The sequence below is a fragment of the Oreochromis niloticus genome, linkage group LG17 (assembly GCF_001858045.2).
Source record: "Oreochromis niloticus isolate F11D_XX linkage group LG17, O_niloticus_UMD_NMBU, whole genome shotgun sequence".
In the NCBI taxonomy this organism is placed as follows: Eukaryota; Metazoa; Chordata; class Actinopteri; order Cichliformes; family Cichlidae; genus Oreochromis; species Oreochromis niloticus.
In genome coordinates, this window is record NC_031981.2 from 36,504,420 (window position 1) to 36,530,524 (window position 26,105).

The 26,105-nt window shown below is 39.6% G+C and overlaps 1 long non-coding RNA gene across 1 annotated transcript; it reads left to right on the top strand.

Moving 5' to 3' along the window:
• The first annotated feature begins 1,372 nt into the window (after positions 1 to 1,372).
• LOC112842715 (uncharacterized) lies at positions 1,373 to 15,377 on the top strand. The gene is made up of 4 exons (XR_003214693.1): positions 1,373 to 1,463; positions 1,738 to 1,969; positions 13,334 to 13,433; positions 15,012 to 15,377. It is a non-coding gene; the product is annotated as an uncharacterized LOC112842715 (long non-coding RNA).
• The last annotated feature ends 10,728 nt before the right edge of the window (positions 15,378 to 26,105 follow it).

A 26,105-nucleotide genomic window follows, 5' to 3' on the forward strand; every position in this document is an offset into this window, starting at 1 on the left:
CTTGCCCCATTCACCTATTCACACAATGTCTGTGAAGGTTCTCAGTCATCCAGGTCATCGTAGTCAAAGGAGTTTGCAAAGAAAAGCGTCTGGACTTCTTTGAGTTGCTTGAAGACGTTTCACCTCTCATCCGAGAAGCTTCTTCAGTTCTAAGGTCAAATGGCAGAGAGTCCCAGATTTAAACCCAGTGGGAGTATCCCCCCAAGGAGGGACAAAGGACCCCCTGGTGATCCTCTAATCACATGCGCCAAGGTGTGAAAGCGGGTGTGGGACCTAATCAGCCAGGGTTTCGGGTGAGCTCATTGTGAAACCTGGCCCCACCTTGTCATGTGAATTCCTGAGGTCAGATGGCCCAGGATGTGAGTGGGCGTTAAGGCGTCTGGGGAGGGAACTCAAAACTGGATTATAGATGGCAGACAGTTGGTGTCGTAAACCACCGCCTCTGTTCAAAGATGGTCGCTCACAGTGGACATAGATGGCCTCTTTCACTCCTCTTTCAAACCATCTGTCCTCTCTGTCCAAAATGTGAACATTGGCATCCTCAAAAGAGTGACCTTTATCCTTAAGATGCAGATGGACTGCTGAATCTTGTCCTGTGGAGGTAGCTCTTCTATGTTGTGCCATGCGCTTGTGAAGTGGCTGTTTGGTCTCTCCAATGTAGAGGTCTGGGCATTCCTCACTGCACTGTACAGCATACACCACGTTGTTAAGCTTCTCGGATGAGAGGTGAAACGTCTTCAAGCAACTCAAAGAAGTCCAGACGCTTTTCTTTGCAAATTCCTTTGACTATTCACACAATAACTTTTTTCTATGCTCTTTCTATCTGACATCCACATGCATTCATACTCCAATGGATACATCAGGGAGCAATTAGGGGTTAGTATCTTGCCCAAACATAATATGGTGTGCAGAGTGGAACAGACGGGGTGAGCTGCTCTACCACCTTTGCTACAGCCACCCCTCAATGAAATTTAGTGGCCATTAAATTGTGTTTAGATTTGGCAAAGTGATGATGATTCATCTCATAAATCATGACAAATTAAAAGTAATAGTATCAGTATTAGTACAAGTAATACTGGCCTGTATTTACTTGGTACTCTGTACTTGGTATTTGCAGTATTGCACACCACTAGTGCTCATTACACAAACAAATTGCTTTTCTCAGTAGGTTGGGCTTAATGTAGTTAAGCTGATTACTTTTTAAAAGTATTTTGTTATAGTGTAATGTGGTAAGTTACTGTTAAAAGTTATATACCTAACACTGGTTACAGTAGCAACCTGCTAAAAGAAGAAGCTGCTTCTATATTTTTTAGCAGCTAGCACATGATTGGCTTAGGTGTGAGATCTGCAGGTCACGTACACGGGTATTTAGGTCACCACAAATGTGGCTTTTGAAAAACTTCCAGTGGATAAAGAAAAGATTCTGTCTTGCAGGGTCAACAGTGTGCACCTTTATCTCTGTGGTAAGAGTCATATCACTGTCTGTCTTTTTATGTGTGTGTGTGGTTTATGGAGATACTTTTCAAAACAAAAGCAGAAAATTTCCCATTTTTAAAAAAGTCAACATTCAATACAAACAATGCCAAAAAAAAAATGCTCCAAAGAGTAAAGTAAGCATGTCACATAAGATCATTTAATAATCAGATATCAGAAAAGATCCACTGCTGTGTGACTGCATGTGTCACACGGCACACACAAACACATTTATATACGTCCAACTTGTAACCCCCCTACCAGGCTGCTAGACCCGCGTCTGCCTCTGAAGAGCTTTAACATGAACAGGAAGTGAAGGCAACATGTGACAGCCACTGGCCAGCAGGCAGCTGTCAGGGAGCAGCGGCGAACACTCCAGAATTAGATCAGACAGAGCCGACACGCTCATACTTACATAGGGGGAAGCACAAACACAGAAGAGAGGAAGCAGAAGGCCAGTTAGAGCCATTTCCTCTACTGCTGAGTGGGCTAATTGGTAAGTAAAGTCGTTAATCTGCTCCAGGGCTCTGGTTGCACCCTCTATAAACAGTGTGTGTGTGTGTTTGTGTGAGTGTGTGCTCACACATTTTGAATTTGCACTATAGCTGTCTCTATCCATCAGCACCAACCAGGCGTTTATGTTGGCTCGTAGTGCAGGAGCTTGCAGTGTTTGACAGGTAGACGGGAGGAGAGCGGAGGAAAAAGGCAGATCTGAGGAACACGTCTGCAGCTCGAACAGTCTGCGAAAATATAACCTGGGGCACTAGAACATAGGCTTTAACACTTTGCTAGGAATCACGAATCCACCTCGATACATCATAGATAAGAGTTAACATCCCCGAGGCCGGAAGACAGCAGATATCTGTTTTAAATACCCTCTTCAGGGATTCTGTCGAAAGACTCATCATTTAGTTACTGTTATCTGTGCAGCGGTCAGCTCAGGCCTCAATATTTCACCACAGCCCTCCATGAAGCAGAGGGGGCTGAGTGGAGCTGGGCCTGGTAATTTAATAAAAATGAGCTTGTCCATGCTTTGGTCTTCGCTATTCTCAAACACGATCAAAAACAAGTTTAGAGGTTATGACGGGCTGATTTTTATGTGGTGCTTTTCTACTCTGCTTGGGCACACAAAGCGTTTTATACAGCATCCCTCATTTATCCGTGATCACACACGTTTTTCTACATCTGAGTGCTTTCTATCTACTTCATGTGCTGACTGGAGAAACCAGGAAACGAACCACCAACTTTCCAGTTAGTTGATGACCTGTCTACCTCTTGAGCCATGGCTACCCAGTGGACAGCAGAGATAAGCAGAAATACTGTAATCCGATTACTTTTTCAAGTAACGAGTAAAGTAAGGGATTACTATTGCAAAAAAGTAATTAGATTACTGTTACTTTCCCTTTAGCACTCTGCGTTACTGTGTTACTAAACCGTGATTTTGTTTGTGAGAGTGTCTCATGACAATGACAAACGAGTGTGCGACGTCCGTGGCAACAGACGTGTGTAGATCAACAATAATATTAGTGGTGTGTGGATCGATAGTGAAATATCGATTCTTCCGATACCAGTAATTTATGTTCTAGAATCGATTCTCATATTAAAATATCGATATTTTAGTACTCTGGGGTAAATTTGTAGTTTTTCCATTAAAAGTAACGCAGTGGAAAGAAACTATATCACTAAGGAACGACTTCCTCTTACGCTTTTCATAGTCATATGCGAAATACGGCTGTATAAATGTGTCGCAGCCCCTGGCGTGTGCACTAACAACAATGGCAGAGCGTAAACGGCATCATGTGTGGACGTATTTTACCTCCACAAACAGCCAGGACGTGGTTTGCGATACATGTGGCAAGACAGTGAGGTATTGTTGCAACACCACTAACCTCGTCAAACGCCTCAGAGTAAATCATATGAGCTTATGTTGAGGCGAACTGAGGAGGAGAGGGACAGGTGCTGCTAGGGCCAGACAGACGTCTCTAGCGGAGTCCTTTAGTGCTGCAGGCAGGCAACGTGTTCAAATAGCGCACAACTTCAGGTTTTTTATTTCTATATGATTATCCTGCATTATTAAGCAATAAGAACAAGTAGTCTGATGTCCTGTAATCATTATGAAGCTATATTATTATGTTATTATTACAATTATATAATACAATTATATATTGTATTATTAAATACAATGAAATATTAAGTTCAGTATCATCGATACCACCCTGAATTTTACTTGGTATCGGATCGGAAAGGAAATCAATGGTATCGCACATCACTAAATAATATGAAGTGCGGGAGAGAGTACGACCATGCAGCGTTTAAAGCTTGGAAGTACTCACATTACTTTGACTTTGATTCTGTAAAAAGTGACAAAAACATTAGTGTCCGCTTCAAGTTATTTCTTCAAGTCAAAGACTGTTGCATATAATTTAATTTTTGCTTAATGCAATATGCATAAAGTCAAAAGATTCAAACTAATAAAACAAGTTTTAAAAAGAGACTTTTTTTATTTATTTTTTATTTTATTTTATTTGATTCAATTTTATATGATGGATTAAGCAGAAAAAATAGAATTGGGCTGAAAGGTCTGTCTCTTTATTACATATTCAGGTTGTGTGTCATGTTTTTAAAATGTAACTAAGTAATAAAGTAACTACTTACTTTTGAAAATAAGTAATCAGTAAAGTAACTGTATTACTTTCTTGGAGAAGTAATCAGTACTTACTATTTTCAAGTAACTTGGCCAACACTGGTGGACGGTGCATGAAATCACGAAAAAAAACACAGAATGCTATAATTTTCAGATCTCATAAAGCCACATTTGATTCACAATAGAGTGAAATAAACCCGCATAAAGTAATACAAATAACAGCTCTTCTGGAATTCTGATGGCAGCAAAATTCATCTAAAAGAAACAGCTGCTGTAGTTGTTTCATGCTGTAGCTAATTTGGTGAATTGGCATTAGGACAGTAAATGATTGGATATAAAAAAGAGCATCTTAAGGTCAAGGTCAAGGTCAAATTTATTTATATAGCACATTTCAAACAGCCGATGCTGCACAAAGTGCTTAACAATATAAAACTGGCATTAAAAAGCAACAATGTAATACAATAATAATAATAAAAAACAATAATACGACAATAAAAGAATTAAAACAATAACTAAAACTAATTCAAATAAGACCAAAGTGCTTGGATCATAGTGTGTTAAAAGCCAGGGCATAAAAATGTGTCTTTAGTAATGATTTAAATTGCTCAAGTGTTTGTGCAGATCTAATATTTAAGGGGAGACAATTCCAGAGTCTGGGACCTGCCACATAGAAGGATCTATCACCACGGGATTTGAGATAAGTCCGTGGGATGGACAGCATTAATTTTGAGCTAGACCTCATGGTTTTTCCTGGAGCACAGGCAGAGAGGAGCTCAGACAGGTAAGGAGGGGCTCGGGCATTAAGTGACTTAAAAACAAAAAATAAAACTTTAAATTGGATCCTGTAGGAGACAGGAAGCCAGTGTAAAGAAGCTAAAACTGGGGTTATATGCTCTCTCCGTTTGGTACCAGTTAGCAGGCGAGCAGCTGCATTTAGAGAGGCACAGGTTCATCAGTCTGTGAAAAATTTGAGTATAATGTTTGTCAGTGTAAAACTGTGAAGACTCTGAATGCAGTGTTATCTACACTACATAATATTATCAAAAATTCAGAGCACCTGGAGGAATCTCTGTGCGTAAGGGACAAAATGAGAAGCAGTCTGGTAATGATAGATATGATTCTGTAATGGAAATCACTGCATGGACTCAGGAACACTGAAACAATATGGATAACTGTTTTCAAACAAACCAAAGTTTGACATTTGTTTTGGAAAACATGGATTCCTCATCTTCCGGACTGAAAAGTAAAGGCACCATCTGGCTTGTTATTAGCACTCAGCTAAATAGCCAGCAGCTCTGATGGTATGGTGTATCAGTGTTTATAGAACTGGGAGCTTGCACATGTGGAACGTCACCAGCAAAATGCTGAAAAACACATATGGGTTTCAGAGAAACACATGCTCCAGCCCAGACAGCTCCTTTTTAGGGAAGGCCTTCCATATTTCAACAAGACAACCCTAAACCCCTAGAAGAAGGGTCCAGTCAATACATATTTTGCATCAAATCACAACAACACAGCTGACTTAAGGTGCTTCATATTCTAAAGACCTTACACTGGAGAAAACCCCAACAATCAAAGGACCTTCCTTGAGCAAACATTTGTTGTTGTTGTCCAGTCTGTGTGCCAAATATCCGAGGGCAAGATACTAACACCAAGTTGCTCTCCGATGCATCCATTGGAGTATGAATGTGTGTGAATGTTAGATAGAAATCACTAAAGCATAGGAAGAAGAGCTTATGTCAATGAGGCATATTGTATAAAGCATTTTGACTGCTCCAGGAGTGCTATATAATTCAATTCAATTCAATTCAATTTTATTTATATAGCGCCAAATCACAACAGAAGTTGCCTCAAGGCGCTTTATATTGTACAGTAGATCGCACAATAATACATACAGAGAAAAACCCAACAATCATATGACCCCCTATGAGCAAGCACTTTGGTGACAGTGGGAAGGAAAAACTCCCTTTTAACAGGAAGAAACCTCCAGCAGAACCAGGCTCAGGGAGGGGCGGGGCCATCTGCTGTGATTGGTTGGGGTGAGAGAAGGAAAACAGGATAAAGACATGCTGTGGAAGAGAGACAGAGATTAATAACAGATATGATTCAATGCAGAGACGTCTATTAACACATAGTGAGTGAGAAAGGTGACTGGAAAGGAAAAACTCAATGCATCATGGGAATCCCCGGCAGCCTACGTCTATTGCAGCATAACTAAGGGAGGATTCAGGGTCACCTGGTCCAACCCTAACTATATGCTTTAGCAAAAAGGAAAGTTTGAAGCCTAATCTTGAAAGTAGAGATAGTGTCTGTCTCCTGAATCCAAACTGGAAGCTGGTTCCACAGAAGAGGGGCCTGAAAACTGAAGGCTCTGCCTCCCATTCTACTTTTAAATACTCTAGGAACAACAAGTAGGCCTGCAGAGCGAGAGCGAAGTGCTCTAATAGGGTGATATGGTACTACAAGGTCATTAAGATAAGATGGGGCCTGATTATTTAAGACCTTGTATGTGAGGAGCAGGATTTTGAATTCTGGATTTAACAGGAAGCCAATGAAGGGAAGCCAAAAAAGGAGAAATCTGCTCTCTCTTTCTAGTCCCTGTCAGTACCCTTGCTGCAGCATTTTGGATCAGCTGAAGACTTTTCAGCGAGTTTTTAGGACATCCTGATAATAATGAATTACAGTAGTCCAGCCTGGAAGTAATGAATGCATGAACTAGTTTTTCAGCATCACTCTGAGACAGGATATTTCTAATTTTAGAGATGTTGTGCAAATGGAAGAAAGCAGTCTTACATATTTGTTTAATATGTGCGTTGAAGGACATGTCCTGGTCAAAAATGACTCCAAGGTTCCTCACAGTGTTACTGGAGGCCAAGGTAATGCCATCCAGAGTAAGAATCTGCTTAGATACCATATTTCTAAGATTTTCAGGGCCGAGTACAATAACCTCAGTTTGATCTGAATTAAGAAGCAGAAAGTTAGCGGCCATCCAGGTCTTTATGTCTTTAAGACATTCCTGCAGTTTAACTAATTGGTGTGTGTTACCTGGCTTCATGGACAGATAGAGCTGTGTGTCATCTGCATAGCAGTGAACATTTATGCTATGTCTTCTAATGATGCTGCCTAAGGGAAGCATGTATAATGTAAATAGAATTGGTCCTAGCACTGAACCCTGTGGAACACCATAATTGACCTTAGTGTCTGAAGAGGACTCTCCATTTACATGTACAAATTGGAGTCTATTAGATAGATATGATACAAACCACTGCAGTACAGTACCTGTAATACCTACAGCATGTTCTAATCGCTCTAATAGGATATTATGATCAACAGTATCGAATGCAGCACTGAGGTCTAGCAGGACAAGCACAGAGATGAGTCCACTGTCAGAGGCCATAAGAAGATCATTTGTAACCTTCACTAAAGCTGTTTCTGTGCTGTGATGAGCTCTGAAACCTGACTGAAACTCTTCAAATAAGCCATTCCTCTGCAGATGATCTGTTAGCTGTTTGACAACTACTCTTTCAAGGATGTTTGATATGAAAGGAAGGTTGGAGATTGGCCTATAATTAGCTAAGACTGCTGGGTCTAGAGATGCTTTTTGAGTAAAGGTTTAACTACAGCCACCTTGAAGGCCTGTGGTACATAGCCGATTATTAGAGATAGGTTGATCATATTTAAGATCGAAGCATTAATTAATGGCAGGACTTCTTTGAGCAGTTTTGTAGGAATGGGGTCTAAAAGACACGTTGATGGTTTGGAGGAAGTAATTATTGAAGTTAACTCAGAAAGATCAATTGGAGAAAAAGAGTCTAACTTAACATCGATGGTACTAAAAGTAGCTGTAGATAATATTACATCTGTGGGATGATTATTGGTAATTTTTTCTCTAATGATAAAAATTTTATTTGTGAAGAAGTTCATGAAGTCATTACTAGTTAACGTTAAAGGGATGGTTGGCTCAGTAGAGCTCTGACTGTTTGTCAGCCTGGCTACAGTGCTGAAGAGAAACCTGGGGTTGTTCTTATTTTCTTCAATCAGTGACGAATAGTAAGATGTTCTGGCTTTGCGGAGGGCTTTCTTATAAAGCAGCAAACTATTTCTCCAGGCTAAATGATGATCCTCTAAATTTGTGACACGCCATTTCCTCTCCAGCTTACGAGTTATCTGCTTTAGGCTACGTGTTTGAGAATTATACCACGGAGTCAGGGACTTTGGATTTGAGGCCTTAGTTTTCACAGGAGCTACAGTAACCAGAGTCGTACGTAGTGAGGATGTAAAATTATTAACAAGATAATCGACCTCTGTTGGAGTAGCGTTCAGATAGCTGCTCTGCTCTATGTTGGTACAGGGCATTGAAGATGGTAACAGTGGGTGGATTATATTCTTAAACTTAGTTACAGCACTTTCAGAAAGACATCTACTGTGATAAAGTCTACTCTCCACTGCTGTGTAATCAGTTATTGTAAATGTAAATGTTATCAGGAAATGATCAGACAGCAGAGGGTTTTCAGGAAACACTGTTAAATGTTCAGTTTCTATGCCATATGTTAAAACAAGATCTAGAGTGTGATTAAAGTGGTGGGTGGGTTCTTTTACACTTTGAGAGAAGCCAATTGAGTCTAATAACAGATTAAATGCCATGTTGAGGCTGTCATTTTTAGCATCTACATGGATGTTAAAATCACCCACAATGATTATTTTATCTGAGCTGAGCACTAAATCAGATAAAAAGTCTGAGAAATCAGAGAGAAACTCTGTGTAAGGCCCAGGTGGACGATAGATGATAACAAGTAAGACTGGTTTCTGAGTTTTACAGCTGGGGTGGACGAGGCTAAGCATCAGGCTTTCAAATGAATTAAAAGTCTGTCTTGGTCTTTCGTTAATTAATAGACTGGTGTGAAAAATTGCTGCCACACCGCCCCCTCGGCCTGTGCTTCGAGGTTTCTGGTAGTTAGAATGACTCGGGGGTGTTGATTCATTTAAACTAACATACTCATCCTGCTGCAACCAGGTTTCTGTAAGGCAGAGTAAATCGATTTGTTGATCAATTATTAAGTCATGTACTAACAGAGACTTGGAGGAGAGAGACCTAATATTTAATAATCCACATTTCACTGTTTTACTCTTTGGTTCAGATGTGGATACTGTATTGTTCTTTCTTTGTGATTTTTTATGTTTAAGTTGTTTGTTGCTGGTTTAAAACGTCTTGATGCATTCTCAATCATCCAGGAAAGTAAATCTCCAAAAGTTGAATCTGTTCATCTGGACGTAGCGTTTTGTGGGAGAAACGTTTCGTCACTCATCCAAGTGACTGAAGAAGTCACTTGGATGAGTGACGAAACGTTTCTTCCACAAAACGCTACGTCCAGATGAACAGATTCAACTTTTGGAGATTTATTGCTGGTTTTTTGTCTGTTTTTTGTCTTTTTGGGAGCTGACACAGTCTCAATGGAGATGGGTTTTTGGGGGGGTAGCAGGAGGAGAGAAGCTGCAGAGAGGCGTGTAAGACTGCAACTCTGCTTCCTGGTCCCAACTCTGGATAGTCATATTTTGGGGGGTTTAATAAATTGGTCCATATTTCTAGAAATGAGAGCTGCTCCATCCAAAGTGGGATGGATGCCGTCTCTCCTAACAAGACCAGGTTTCCTCCAGAAGGTTTGCCAATTATCTATGAAGCCCGCATCGTTTCTGGGACACCACTCAGACAGCCAGCAATTTAAGGAGAACATGCGGCTAAACATGTCACTCCTGGTCTGATTGGGGAGGGGACCAGAGAAAACTACAGAGTCCAACATTGTTTTGGCAAAGTTACACACCGATTCAATATTGATTTTAGTGACCTCCGATTGGTGTAACCGGGTGTCATTACTGCCGACGTGAATTATGATCTTACTGTATTTACGTTTACCCTTAGCCAGCAGTTTGAAATTTCCTTCAATGTCGCCTGCTCTGGCCCCTGGAAGACAATTGACTATGGTTGCCGGTGTCTCTAGCTTCACATGTCTGAGAACAGAATCACCAATTACCAGAGTTTGACCCCGGCGGGTGTGTCGCCGAGTGGGGAAAAACGGTTAGACACATGAACAGGTTGGTGGTGTACCTGGGGCTTCTGTTTAAGACTATGCTTCCTCCTCACCGTCACCCAGCCGCCCTCTTTCCCCAGCTGCTTGGGGTCTGCCGGGGAACAGCTAGCGGGGCCTACGCTATCTTCGGCTGCACCAGCTACAGGGGCCTGGCTAGCTACGGGTGAATGAAGGGTGCGAAGCCGAGTCTCCAATTCAGTAATCCTGGCCTCCAGAGCTGCAAATATGCTACATTTGTTACAGGTATCATTACTGCTAAAGGAGGCCGAGGAGTAACTAAACATCTGACACAATGAGCAGGAAAGTGCAGGAGGGACAGGTGAAGTAGCCATGGTGCTAACGAGTCGGCTACGAGCTAAGCTAAGCTAGCGAAACAGTACAGAGACAGTGAGTGAATACTTTGGCTATAAATTAGGTAGTGAGCACACAGAAAGGGTGCTTCAGATGAAGCACGTGAAGATTATACTATGAAAAATGAATGTATTTAAAAGTTTTTAATTAAATTGCTAAGCAGATGAGCTACTCAGAAACACCACTGTGTTTGAGCAAGAACAGGAAGTGATACTCTACCACAAAGCGAGCGAACACCAAGTGACAGCGCCACCTATATAAGAATCAGTCCATTTACCATTTGCACTTTGCAACAGTGGGACTATAAAAAGCATCAAAAACAAAAGCTTTGAGTGTATTTGCATTTGTCAAGAGTCTGTTTGTAGCTGGCATGGAATTGTTTGTGCTTGACAGTCCAGTTTGTCAAAATGTTGCTTATCTCTGGAAATTTGTGAAACAATCCCAAATTCAAAAATCCCACATCTGAGCGTATACCAGATATCTCTTGTACCCTGAAAAAATTCAAAAAATATTAATGAGCTAGCTGTTGAATTGGATGTGTATCAGAAAAACACAGTGTAGTTTATTTTTAGTCATTCAGTAAAATAAACTACACTACAATACACTGACCTGCAGCTAAAAATACTTCAAGGAAAAAAAAAAACTGTGATAAAACATTCTTCATATTTGAGTAACAGTCTCCAGCAGTTGTAGTTAATGACTAGTAATGAAACTTTTGTAAATGACGTTTGTAAATGACTTCTGTTGTCATGGGCAGAAATGATGGTAATGACCTCGTAGAAATGGCTTTGTAACCCTTTCCAGGCCGAGAGAAGTTACTTTGTTTCTCAGTTGTTTCTTTCTTTGTGCTGTGATGTTTTGCTTTTATGAGCTCTTCTAACCTACCTACTTTGTCAGGCGTATTTTCCGTTTATCTGGGTGTGGCTACTGAAACTGAACTCAGGGATCCAAACAAATGTCATTCAGGGTTAATTTATGAGTAAAAAAAACACTGCCTTTTGTATTTACTCAGGTTATTTTTGTCTAATAGTAACTTTTATTTAATGATCTAAAATAAAACGTTCTAAAATAAAATCTCCACATTTGGACTTTTTTCTCTTACTGTGACCCTAATGCTTCTTTTTACATGTAAGAGTCACAAATATGCCCAAAAAAACAAACAAACCCCAAATCAAAAAACAAACAAAAAAAAGAAATTGAGAAGTGGGCAAATACTTTTTCACAGCACCGTGAAGCTGAACTTTTCGATATCGCTCTCAGCTGGAGACAGATGATTTGTCCTGTCATCAGTGCAGTGTGAGGAGTCCTGCTGTTTATATGCAAAGAAGACACCTGAGAACATAATGAGAAGCTGGACGGAAGCTAAAGGCGGAAGCTTGTACTTATTCCTCCCACTACCAGTCAGCCCGTCTCCAACTCCATAAAAGAAAGCAGCAGCATGTGTTTACAGTTACTGTCAGCTGCAGTCATAAAACATGTGGACACCGGGTGTTTACACCGCAAGACTGCACTACACATCACAGGAGGCCGAGGAGTGTGTGCAACATTGTGGAAACCTTTGTGTCCTGTGTATTTGTGAGCATTGCAGCCTTTTGTTTAACATGAACTAAACTTTGACCGAGGCCTTGTGCTTTGCTTGTGAGTTCTGTTTTAAAGCAGAGAGTTGTAGAACAATTTTTGCATCACTCATGTACAAATATATTTGTGTTTGCATGTGTGTGTGGCTGTGTGTGTGACAGAGTCCTTTTGTTATCAGTGCTGACTCGTCCTGAGAGCTGTTTTAATGAGATAAACTCCCCCAAAATCAATGACAAAAACACAGCTGGATGTCAGATGTATGGAAACGCTGAGTATGCTGCACAGTGGGGATGGTGGCTCCTTCTGACTCATCAGAGCAGCTCCTTTGATCACTCAGGAAATATGGAGGCCTACAGTTCCTTTATCACCCTCATTAATCTCTCTCTCTCTCTCACACACACACACACACACACACACACACACACACAGCCAATAAATCCACAAACAGAATTACAGAGAAGATGATGACTTATGAGGATGTGGTGATTCTGATTCTCCAGTGGTAAATTCCTCGGAAGTGAGTGACAGTAACAATTTGTGACTGAAGGCTGTGGACAGCGAGAGCATAGCTGTCCTATTCTGATTATATTCTGGTCTCAGTGAAGAGAAAGCTCCTATGGGAGCCACATTTGCTTGTTTGGGCATCAAGGACAGATGGTGCTGGAAGGAGATATTTGACAAAACTGTGATGTGATGTGATGTGATGTGATGTCATGGACAGCCCTACAGGCCAAAGCACTGGATCTTTATTTTTGTGGAGCTAATTCATGACAGGAAATATTTAGAGTACAGGAATTTAAATTAAAAGCAGAGGGAAATGAAGATCTAGTTTGTGTACTGGAGGCCCTTCTTGTATATTGGCTGGTTGAGTGTGGCTGAGCTTGTCTGTGTTAGTTGTACGCTGTAACACTCCTGTGGCTCCACCTGCCTCTCCTGCTGTCTTTCAGCAGCTGTGGTTCAGCAGGTAGAGCAGTAGACAGCATAGATGGCAGTTTAAGTCCCTGGTTCCTCCAGTCCACATTGCCTTGAGCAAGACATTCAGCCCCCCAAGCAGCTCTACAGGCAAGGCATCCATGTTAGCACATGTGTATAAATAAGAGGAAAATTGCTTAGCATTCCATCCAGTGAGGCTGAAACACTACTAAGATTGGCCAAAATAATAAAAGCACATGCCTTCAATTGTGTATTGTGGTTTCTGTAGGTGTTCTTGACTTGTGTAAGCTGTGGCCTTTAATGGAAATGGCTTGTTCTGGCAAATCCTGTGACTGTCCAAGTTGGAATATGGAGGGTTTGGAGGACAGGTTAGTATCTTGGGTTTTTTGTCATGTTTCTTGAGTCAGTTTTTGCAGTATAGACACATTTGCTCGTAACAATTTTCCATTTGGGAAAGTAAAGTGATTTTTGTCAAGTGCCCATGAAATGTTTAGATATGGTGAACATGCACACTACAAGAACTCCAACAGTGAATGCTCCAGAAAACCTTCTCCGTGGTCTAATTCGCTTCTAACATAGGCCACCATCCATCCTTTTTCTTCCACTTATCCAATTTAGGGTCACTATAGTATATATACATACTAGATCCTGATCTCCTGCTATAGTATGTAAATATATATTGATCTCTCTGAGGTAACTTCAGCAATTTCTCATCGTCTAAACCCACCCTAACTGGACTGCTCAAGGATGTTTTACCATTGATCCAATATTATTGATATGCTGCATATAGCAAACTTTACATTTAACTCAAGGCCTTACCTAACTGCAACAAACCTCTTAAATATTTGAAAATCGTTAAAAATGAATTTTGGTTAATTAATTTCAGCCAGGATTTAAAGTACATGAAAAAGTGCACAAAAAGCACAAGTGAACGTCTCCAAATGCCTTACTTAATTTAAGTTTCTCTGTTCTCTCTTCTATCAGATCTCACAACTGCATTTGAAACCAACATTTTGCTAAAGATGCAATAAATCAGTGAGATTAGAGGCTAAAGTCATATTTATGTGATAGATTTCAGTTTGTTGAAAAATGTGTCTTCCTCAGACACAAAGGTTACCTGCGGAGTTCCACATGGACATGTTTTAGGACCGATACTTTTTTATCTTTTACAGTCCTCCACTGCTATGCAGATGATAACCAAGTTTATTTATCTATGATGCTAGATGATGTAAATAACAGGGATGGCTTAAAAACATAAAGGCTTTGATGACCCATGATTTTCTACTTCTGAAGATATGGAACTTGGCCCTAAAAGCTCCAAAACACACTTAAAAAAAGGGATTATCTTAGTCTGTCTTTGCTTGCATGCACTGCATTGTCAGATTTAGGAATTCTAAAGCAATGATAAAAAAGTAGTTCATACTAAATAGGGTTGTAATTAGTGAATATCCAAATTTTTTAGAAAAGTCTCCAGAAAGCCCGTTGTTGATCTAAAAATGCTGCAGTGAAAGGACTTAGAGAGAGAAATGATAGTTCTTATATATTAGCTACTCTTCACTGGCTTCCTCTGATACAGAATTAACAATGATTTTCCTCACATACAGAGCCCTTAATGACAAAGCTCTGTCACACCGTAAAGACCTCATACTATCAGTGATCAGGTCCCTCTCTTGTAAGCCAGATTCAAGTTTATGAGGTAGAAACTGTCTCTACATTTGAAGATTAGACTTCAAACCTTTCTTGTTAATAAAAACTTTTGCTAGTGGTACAGATAATGAAGGACAATCAGGTGTCTTTGAAGCATCCCTTAGTTATGCTGTTGTCAGGGTGCCAAGCAACTTTCCATGATGCACTGAGCACCTCTTCTCTTTCGGTCTTTATATGCCAATAATTGTCTTCTCTCTCACGTTTGATGATTTTTTTGTCTTTTCCCTCTTTTTTTGCAGGTATTTGTGATTCCACGGCTGATGGTTCCAGAATCTTTGATCTGTGCTTGATCACACCAGTCTTTCTTGTTGCATTGCTGTTTCACATCTTTCTTTTTTGTAGATTTTTTTAATAATAGCACACTATGTAACTTTATGTTGTTGCTGTGTTTCAAGCAGTGTGGGAGCAATCTACGGTTAGTTTTTACAGGCAAACAATGGAAAAAAATATAATTAAAGAAATTATAGAGACTATGTTGCGGTTTCAAAACACTAGCTTGGCAAACATACACCAAAAGCGTTAACATGTGAAACCTGGAACACTTTCTTGAGTTTCCTTTAAAAAGCATGGATCACTGTGTCCTGAAATAAAAAGGGACCTTAAAAAAAGATTCATCTGGTTTCAGTGTCCAGTTATGTCACAGCCCATCAATGCCTGCCTTTAAAGTCTGTTTACGCCATGTGTGCTTTTCTCTCATTCACTGCCAGCCCTTCAATTTTGCTGTCATTATTTGAGGCAGCGTGTTGATGTGAGGGTTTGAGCCCTTCGCTCTCAGTAGAAAGGAGGAAACAAGAGGCATCATTGTGCGACTTACCACTGTGCTTTGATCCAAAGATGATGGCGTTCAGTTCAACAGCTGCTGTTCTCCGTTTTCAGATTTTAGAGGGTTAAGCTCTCTCTCTCTCCTTTAGTTAATGTCTAGCTAATGACCAGCCTAGTATCAAATTACTTTTAGATTTCTGCCATCTCTGTCTACTGTGGCAGCTGTTGCATGTGTTTAACATTTAGTAGGTGGAATTTATGCACACTGGTTACCATATTTGGAGACTAGGTAACTGCTTAGTCAGCTGTTGTTACTAAGTGGAATTCCAGTCTAATTATGGTCAAAATCTCTGATGCATCAAGAGGTGTTTGTAGCCTTAATTTTGCAAGGCTAGCTGGTATTCTGACATCAGCTTATTGTGAGTTAATTGCCCTGAAAACTATTTTCTTCAGAAATTGGTTCAAATCTTTTCTTGATGTCTGTAATACAGATAAACCATGACGCAAATGTAAATGAACTAAAAAAGAAACAAAAGACAGAAATTACAGCTGTCATAGATGATGAGCTCCAAGAGGCAGTCTGAAAATGAGTCTGAGAGAAAGATTTGGAAAAAATTATTCAAAGTGAGAGAGGAATCAGTTCAGCTGGCCGTTGGCTCCGTTTATGCAATAACACACTTCATTACCACAAACCACATCTTATTATTATCATATTTAGCTGCAGACAGACAAACAGAGATGGCCCAGTAGTCATTCCAGTTATACTTCTTTTAAATCCACAAATCAATATCAACATTCTAGCAAAAGTTCTAATGTCAATACTCAGAATTTTGTATACACACATCTTTGTACATTTTTTTTAAAGTGACAGTTTAGCTCTACAAATATTCCAAAAGGATGCTGTTTATGTAGTTCCTATTTTAGCAGCTGAACACCGGTACATTCTAGTAAATGAAGCCATGATGAAAGACGGTGGAAGTTTCTAGAACATTTTGTGCCTGTGGGATGCACCGTGCTGTGTCCTGCTGGTATATCACTACCTCCAAAATCCACCGTTGGAGAAGGAAGCACGGAGACAGAGGCACCAGCCCTGAAAAGTGTGTCCCCGTGTGTGTGTGAGAGAGAAAGGACGGTCTGAATGCTGAATCTTGATGCACGGTAATTAACATTTCCCTAGCATCAGCGGCTAGTGCTCAGGGCTAAAATGATCCACAGAGACCTCCCGAAAACTCAAATGAACCCTATACACTCCTTCACTGACAAAAACCAAAAACGAAAGTTGAAGCAGATAAAGACAAATCTCTAATGAAAATCACCTACAGTATGCCAAGTATTCCAACAGGTAAGTATCCAAAAAAACGTAATCCTAGAAAATAGCAGTAGGAACTTACTACATGGTGTCAGCCTTTTGAGCAGTTTTCTCAATATGCTTTCCAGTGCAAATAAGTGAATGACAGGGTGAACTTATAAACCAAGCGAATCACTTGGAGAAAAATACAACAAGTTTTCCTGACCAGGATCATTTAGATACTCTAATGAACATGTAACCATTAGAGTAAAAAAAAAACCAAAAACCCAAATCTGTAAAAATACAGTACAGTGTATTGTTTTCAAATGCAGGAGTTTTCCATCTTATTTTTATTTTTTTTTTAACCACACATTGAATTTTACCATTTAACACTTTTGGAAATGCCCATAAATAAATTCCATAATCCGGTCTTTAAGCGATGACGTGACGTGTCCTGCTTCCAGGCCCCTAAAAACAGTCAGTGATCACTGTCGGCCTCTCTCGGTTTTTATTACCGCTATTTATTCTAAAGCTCAGTTTTTAAAACCCTACCATGTAACTACAGCCCAGCCCATGCAGCAGTATATTAATGACTAACCTGGTATTGTGGATGGATTATCTCAGTTGCTCTCCTGACTGAAGTTTGGTCCGTTTACAGCATCCTGCCATGCGATTGCATTTGTCCCTAACCATCGGGAACCCTCACGTTAACTTTTATCGAGTGGAAAAAAAGTTAGCGTTCATCCTCCAGCTTCACTGTTTATATTTTGGTAACATAGCTGTGTCGCTAGCGATCACGTTGCACATCGGTATATAGGCAAACTTCAGTAACCCTACAAACGTCACTGCTGTTTAGTTTTCTGCCTTCATTTATGTCGGAAGTGACAGCAGAGCTGTACGTTTGAATTTGTTTCAGAAATCCCTCTGTCAGGACAGGCTATACTATATTATTTGGAAGCTAGCGAGCTAACTTCCTGCTAACTTCTAACTCTGTTAAATGTCATAAATTCTGTCTTCATGGATGCCTGGATGTTAAACTTAATTGTTACACCTGGTAGAGCAGCCACACGGATCATTTTATTACAGATGAAAGAATTTAGACAGTCTTTAACTCTCAGTGATCCCACAGTGATCGTTTGACTTTGGGACCTGCAGCGGAGTTTGGGCCCAGACAAGGCTAATGACGTCACACTTAACCCTTGTGTCATCCTTTAAAAAAAAGTTACACTGATCACCCTAGTGGCAGAAAATGGCCCCAGTATAACACAAGGGTTAAAGACCGGATAAATTGAATTACCAGCACATTTTCCTTTTTTTAAAGAGTTTTTTTTGTCTCACTGATTCTAAAAACACATATACAAATCATGTCTATATTCTCAGATGTGTAATTGTACAAGTGTAATTTTTTTATGGTTTAAGAAGGTTCAAGGTCTAGTCTAATGTCTTCTGAACCTTCCCTAAAACTCTGAATATGCAGAATAATAAAAGTAGAAGAAGAAATAAACCATAATAATGAAATTTATACCTCATGCCTTCACACCAAAGAAAACCCAGCAGTCTGTCTTGTGCACACTTTTCCATCCTGCACCTTCTTATCCAGAAAACCAGACTTTGGAATATTTTTTTTCCTTTTGTCAGCATTAAACACAAACAGTTTCCAAAGCCATTTGTCTAAATAGTCAAGCATCCTTGTTCATTTGGTTTCAGTTCCAGAAGTTAATTCATATTTAAGTTCAAGTTATTCTTCATTCCACGTCCCTCTGGGCTAATAACTGATCCACAAATTAATTCCTCACTGGGAATAATCAGATTCTACATCAACTCACTTTACCTCAATTTGCTCAGTCATCTCACTTTTCTGACTGCAGGCTGTTTGTTTGGTTTTGGCAGGGAGCTCCAACAGGGTTAGAGCACTCATTAGTTTTCCTAGTCGCGTCCCGTGATTTCTGACGTCCAGGTCTCAGTTTTCCATCCATCATATTCCATGATAAATGATTCAGCAGAGGTTAGTTTATCTGAAGGTGACCTCCCCTTGCAGTTTCTGTTCTTATCAGCCTGTCAGCTGAGGGGATCATTTTTCAGTCTCCAAGCTGGCAGTTAAAGGGACTTGGCCATTTTTCTTCCTCTCTCTCTGTCCCTCCACACACACACACACACACACACACACACACACACACACACACACACACACACACACATATATATGTTTGAATAAATATTTCATGTTTGCTCACATCAAAGCTCAACATCTCTCATTCTTGAGTTCGATAAGCTGTTAAGAAAATAGACGGGTGACTGGATGAATATTTTTAGTCATAACTCAGTGGTTCCACTACTCGAAATATAATTTTGCCATTAGAAAATATTCAGCACATTAAAAATTATTTATGTACTGACCATCAGTACATGCTTACTTTGTGACTTTGGAAACAAGAAGTTAAACCCTTTTTTAATAAAAACTAATAAGTGTGCATCCACAGCAATCATAGACGTTTGCAGGAACTCACATTCAATATTTTGGCTTCACTTCTGCACAGTAGGAAAATGTGTCATCCATCTTCATATACTGCCTGTTTGTCCAACCCATGTCTTAGAGCTCATTCTCTGCTGAACAAAAGCAAATGTACACTATCCTAATACCCAGTGGCAGCTACAGTCTTGAAGGATTTGTACAATGACTGATCTTTTTTGCTTTTTCATTAGCCCTCTCGAGTGTGAGCACACTATACATCATACAGCACATGCATGCGTTTAAACAAAAGCCTGTAACTATGCAGAGTGGATAATTTATTCTTCTGTTTACTTGTTTTTGTTGGTGGTAATTAGTTATCTGTTTCTACTTAGTGATGAGGCTTTGCATTACCAGCTTATGAACCCAGTATATTTTCTTATATTATATCCTTGTCAGAAAAAAAATAACGTAGTTGCATTTTGCTTATTGGTCTTGGATTGTTGCATTCATTTGCAATTTATCTTATATCACAGGGTGTCAGCTGTTACATCACTTTGAGTCTAGAAGCAAGTTATGACATAGAATGGAACTGACACAAGCGTAATTGACATGAAATTTAACAGGTGTATGCATATATTTGGATGTTGGGGATTGATTAATGATTATACATTGTTATTATGGAAATGCTGGCAGAATCAATCAGGCTGGGCTGAGTGGAATACCCTGCCCAAAAAACGTTCACCCACCATCTTTGCTCTACTAGCAGGTTGTAAGAATGTCTAAATCACAACAGTCGAGTAATGTAATGCAAAAACTACACCGGTAACATCTAAATTTAATCAGAACTACACATTTTGATAAATTTATGCATATAGTAGGCACTGAGATCCTGCCTTCTGCTGTTCTAGCCTTCAAGCATGCAGTGCAGAAGAAACAAAAACAAGGTGACATATTTGTCACTGACTGGCTCACTGGGGGAATCTATCATTCCCTTGGGAAACCACGTTTACCGCTGCCTTATTACCAAAAGCAGTGTGCTTCAAAAAGATACAAAAAACCCCAAAAAGCTCATCTGTTTTCAAAGTCAAAGATAAAAGCTGTCCCTGGTAATTCAAAAAATACTCACATGAAGCTTATCTAATATAGCCGGCCCTGTCTGCACACTGCATTTCATACACATTACAGCATTTTAATTAACAGCAACAAGCACCTCTACCAGAAATGTAAAACAGGGACTTTCTCTCTGTGTCTCGGTGTGTGACTCCGCTGCAGACACCGGACTCCATCTGTCCCCCACCCCGCTCCCGAGGCCTTTCTGCTGCCTTATCGTGCATCATCGATTAGGCTCGGGGATGAAGCTGTCCGGGACCACCCATTTGTTTCCCTCCTGCTGTTGTTTACGATCACAACAACCCCCCTATCATTCTCTCGCTCCATCTCTCTCTCTCTCTCTCTCTCTCTCTCTCTCTCTCTCACACACACACACACACACACACACACACAGCTTCCAGTCCCCTGGAGGAGACAAGAGGGAGTCTGGCTCCAGAAGTGACAGAAGTGGGCTGTGTTGGTGCATTACTGTGTGTTGTGCCTATACAAAAATTTTAATTGAAAAAACACTTTTGCATTAAGATATCAGGATATGTCATGTTTGTTATTCATTCAAGACTGTAAATACAAAAGCAATGCTTTGACGGCATTATGTAAATCTCAAGTATTCATAAAACTTTTCTTTTTGTAAAGCAGTACAAATACTGTACTAAAGTTGCTGATTGTTTAGTTGGAAACAGCACTGTCTTCAAGGTTAGCTAGCTTCCTACTTACTGAACATATTTGTTCATTAGGTCCTCTACAGAAGGCTGACCAGCTAATGTACCATCTACGTCCACACAGGAACCATTCAGTAATTAATTGTAAGTCACACATTCTTTGGTACCACTTGGTACGTAAAAATAAATATCAGAAAAAGCTTAGAAGATCAAACTTAAGTGATTCATCCATTTTTTAACTTAATGCACATGTATATTTGTGCACTTTGTTACTATCAGCCTGTTGCAAAAACATATCATTTGTTCCCATTCCTTAAGTGAAATCTATGAAAATGCCAACGATAACACAGTTTGACAGGCATAAAATAGTATTTTTGTACCACCAAGTTATTACCAAAGAGCCATTAGCCAAAATGGCAGTTATGAAAACTATGAACAATATCTGAAGGTCATATCCTTAAGAATTAGGGAAAAAATCCAGCAAAGACCAAACAGAGAGATCTGGCACTTCAGTTGATCCATCTATTGTTCACCAAAGCCTCATCAGACGTGGTCTCAGTAAAAGGCTGTCAAGAAGCCATTCTTAAGGAAGGGAAGCAGGGAGAACAACTGGATTGAAATCAGTGTAGTGATGAATCTAAATTTGAAAATTTTGGTTAACATCATCATCCACACGTATGGACATACCTCAATAGAACAAACAATAGAACACGATCAGTCAATTGGCCTCTTCAGAGCCAGTATCCCAACATTATTGAAGCACTGTGGTACAGTGCAACAAAATTAAGCCATCATTCAAAGACGAACTCTGAATGCCCTTCAAGTATTCTGAAAAACTATTCCTTATGACTATTTAAAGAAATTACAAAAAAAAGAGCTATATCCAAGGGTTAAAGTGAACATCCAGGTACAGATATCCATAATCTGTGGTATCAGTACCTAGGCATGAAGCAAGTAATAAAGTGTAATATCTCCTCATATGTTCTTGAATTCAGTTGGGATCACAGCCTGGAGACTGCTACTCAAAAAAATTCAACGAAAGCTTGCCTAAGGGAGTTGAGGCTGTGTTGAAATAAATAGGTGGTCATATTAAATACTGACTTTCAAAATCATTAAACAAACTCTGGTGTTGCTTTATATGAGCATAATAATAATTTGCCAAACCTATTTCCAACTTGCCTAAAACATATAAAGAAAAGAGGGGTAGCTCAAGACTTCAGCACCATACTGTAGACACAGCTGATGTACAGTTAAAAAGGAAAATTTGTTTTTTCATTTATTTAGTATAAATATCATTAGATGTAATATTCTTGTGAAATAAAGTAAGTATGAGGCACCATCAGGCGCTGAGAATCAGCTCTTTTGCTCGTAGTTGGGTTCACTTCACTTGGTGGCCTGCCTGCCCTGACACTGTGGACAGCTTTTTAGAAGCATATTGCACAGCCTGATAATGGTTTGTTTAAAACTGGGATTGTGTAGAAAAAGTCTAGACATAAATGGGAACTTGATCTGGAACAGCTGAATCTATTCTAGGGATTTATATTTATACATTTAATTTTCTGTATGATTAATCCTTTTTTTTCTTAATTATGAAAATGAGTGCAAAAATGTCATTCCATAGTGCTTTACGGCAAAGTTCTTTTGGTGTTGGTTCCATGCCTTACCAATAAATTGTAAGGGCTGTAGTGGAAATCAAATCTGTTATAGAATGTCTGTCAAGTCCAAACATGCAGGAATCTCATCAAGAAGAATTCTTCCAAACCAGATTAGTCAGGCTGCTGTAAACTCATTTGCAACTTGCAGGTATTTCATGTCTTTTTATTCACGGTCTCATCGCTGACTGGTTAGTAGACTTCCCTGCATGCCACTCAAGTGTGCTTCAAGTCCACCCCCTTGTAAAGTGCTTTTGACCAGAACCTGCAGCCGCTGGAGAATTGGTTAAGGCTATCACCAAGGCTGCAGAGTGACAGGACTGACCTTGATTTCAGGACAGTGGCGCAGTCCCATATGGTCTAGCGGTTAGGAAACAAAACTGAACATGACGCACACCAGACAGGAGAGTATCAAAGTAAAACAGGAAGCACTAAGACTCACACACCATGACACGGAAGCTGGGAGGAAAGAACACTAAGGGGCACGAGGGGAACAAGGGAGATAACGGGAGGAAAGAAAGAGGGGGACACGCACGAGACGAGACACAGACATGCACCTTAACACAGATAACATGCTAACTGGAGGGGAACTGGCATTGCACTCATTTAGAAAAACCTGTTTATTACTCTATATAAAAAAAAAAACACTTTTTGTGAAGCTAGGATATTTTAATATGATGAATACCTTAATATTCACTCATCACTGATGACTTTTCTTCCCCATTCTGATGCCCATTTTGCATTTCAGGAGGTTGCTTTGACCACGTCCACATATCTAAATGCACTGAATTTCTGCCATCTAATTTGCTATACATACAACATACATAAAAAGAATGTCCGGTAAGTGTTTGTGGTTCATGTCATCATGTTAAATAGATTCATATAGATTCAGTGTTTGCAGCTTGTACACACATACATTTAGGACTGAATATAAATACAGGTTATTGTCCTTTTTAAATGAAGGTTCTGTCTCCTACAGCTGTCCTGTGCTCCAAATGGAAATCTCCTAACATGGCGAGCATACTGATAGACTGTAATAACCTCATCCTGTGACTTGTCAGCTTTGACAAGTACACCAGGTGCACTGCAAAGTGTTGCCTCCACATTTTAGTGTTTTTCACAAGAGTTTGGAATCTGATTGTTTGGTCCATTTGCACAGGGACACAACTGACAGGGGACTGCGGTAATTGGATTGATGTTGGAATGTGTGTGGCCATCAGTTTCTTAGATAATTCCTCTGACTCACTCATTAGACTTGGAAGCAGGTCTTTAATTAATTATATTTCAGCACCAGCTAATTAAGGGTGGAAATACGGTATGAATGAAAATAAATGAAAGGTGGGAATCAGCTTGTGCTTGTTGATGGCATCATAAATTTTCCATTTCAAAAGAAGAAGTGGAGTGGAACATTTTTAAATTGCAAAGTGAAAAAATAAGGTAATGTTTTCAGCAGGGTAAATAATCCTGGCTGACGCTAGAGTGATATAAATGGGAAATGCTTCGCAGTTATATGGCTGTTTTTTTTTTACCTTAGCTCGATTCTACAAAGCGCTTTAGAATATGTTCAATACTCAACAGTTCATACACACTCACGCACCAGTTGCTTATTTAGTATTTGTAAAATAAAACTAATGAAAATGTGAAAAATGAACAACAGTGGGCAATAACAATAACTTTTAGTTCCCACTGAGAGAGACTGGCTTTTCTTTCCTAGTATTAGTTTCTTAATATATCCATTTGCTGTGATGCATTTTTTTTATGGATATTAGGGGTGGGCAGCATTTATTTTCTCAGAATGCCAGCATGACTTAGATACAGTAAGCCAAAGGCCACAGCTAATGCTGGAATTGTAGTATTAAACATGATGAAATAGTGGCACATTTATATATTAAGGTACATGCCAGTATGAATTACTGGACAAATTACTCATCACAAATAGAACAAACACATGATTATAATCGTGAGTATTAAATAACCAAATCAATAATATACAGTGCTATCATCATCTATGTACAGAGGATGATTGCTTGTATGCATATTCATGTCACTTCTTTTGCATTTGTCAGATCCTGCTGTTGAGGTTTCTGTGGTTTTCTGTACTGTCTATGAATGTGAGTGGTTGTCTGCTTCTCTGTGTTACCCCTGTGATATTAGCAACCTGTCTATGGGTAAAAGGGCAGAAGGTACCCCACCTTCTGCCCTGTAAAAGCTGGGATAGGCTCAAGCACCCCCCACAACCCTGAATTGGACAAACAGAAGAACGTGAATGAATGGATGGAAGTTATATCCAGTTCAACACAATTTTTTGTAGTGCTTTAAGGACTCAGGACCAAAAACTGCAACTATCCAAGATGATGAATTGTTTAAGAATCTTTTTTTTTTCTTTAACACTATTTAGCTTTCAATTATATGGATGGGACTTAATCTTTCAAGTGTCAGACTAATTTGTGGTCCTAGTGAATATTGTTTTTATCACTGCATGCAGCCAAGATGTTAGTGTAAAAGCACTATTAGTCAACTGAGAAAGAAAATTAATGTTTGAAGTGCTCGATTTAGGCTCCAAGCTCACCAGTCCACTCAAATATGATGGACACTTCATATGAAACTCATGTTGCCTGACAGAACCAACTTGCAGGCTTTGCTCCATTTGTGGTAATCAAGTGAGACTTGGTATTTTAGGTAAAATCGTTAGTGTTCTTGATATTCTAGAACAGTAATTATTTTCTGAAAATAAATAATAAATTTAACCACATTAACAGATCTAGTGATTTATAAACTAAACTCGGTGTTCCTGCTAATGTTATGCTTCCTGACTGAACTGTCATTTCTTTTCATTCAGTAGATGGTGACTTTGACACCACACCTAAACACTAAGTTGAGTACAGTCAGGGTTAAAGTGGGATTTGGCAGGCGTGGGACCCTAAGATCAGCCTAGGGTAAAGAATCACTAAGTCATTGTGATTTCTATTGTGAACTCCAATAAAACCTGTGTTCAGGCTCTGATCCCAACTGAATTTAGGAAGATATAAATAGATGTTAAATTTAAAAAAACATTACTCCCTTTATGCTCCCTAAAGTACTGCTACCACAGTTTATGGAAATCTGCACCTGGATTATTCTGGCCCACTTTACACCCTGAATATAGTTCAATAAACGATGCAAGCTCTCTTGTAATTTCTTTTAGTAGTCATCAGGAATAGTTCTCCAGGCTTCTTGAAGGACATTCAATGCTCCTCTTTGAATGCTGACTGCTGTTTATTCTGTTGTCAGGCAACATGATCCCACACTACTTCAGTGATGTTGAAATTTAGGCTCTGGGGAAGCCAGGTATGTCCAGGTATGGTTTTACTGATATGTAGTGTGGGTTGAGTGTCATGCTAAATACTGAAGCTGTTGGAAACCAGATGCTT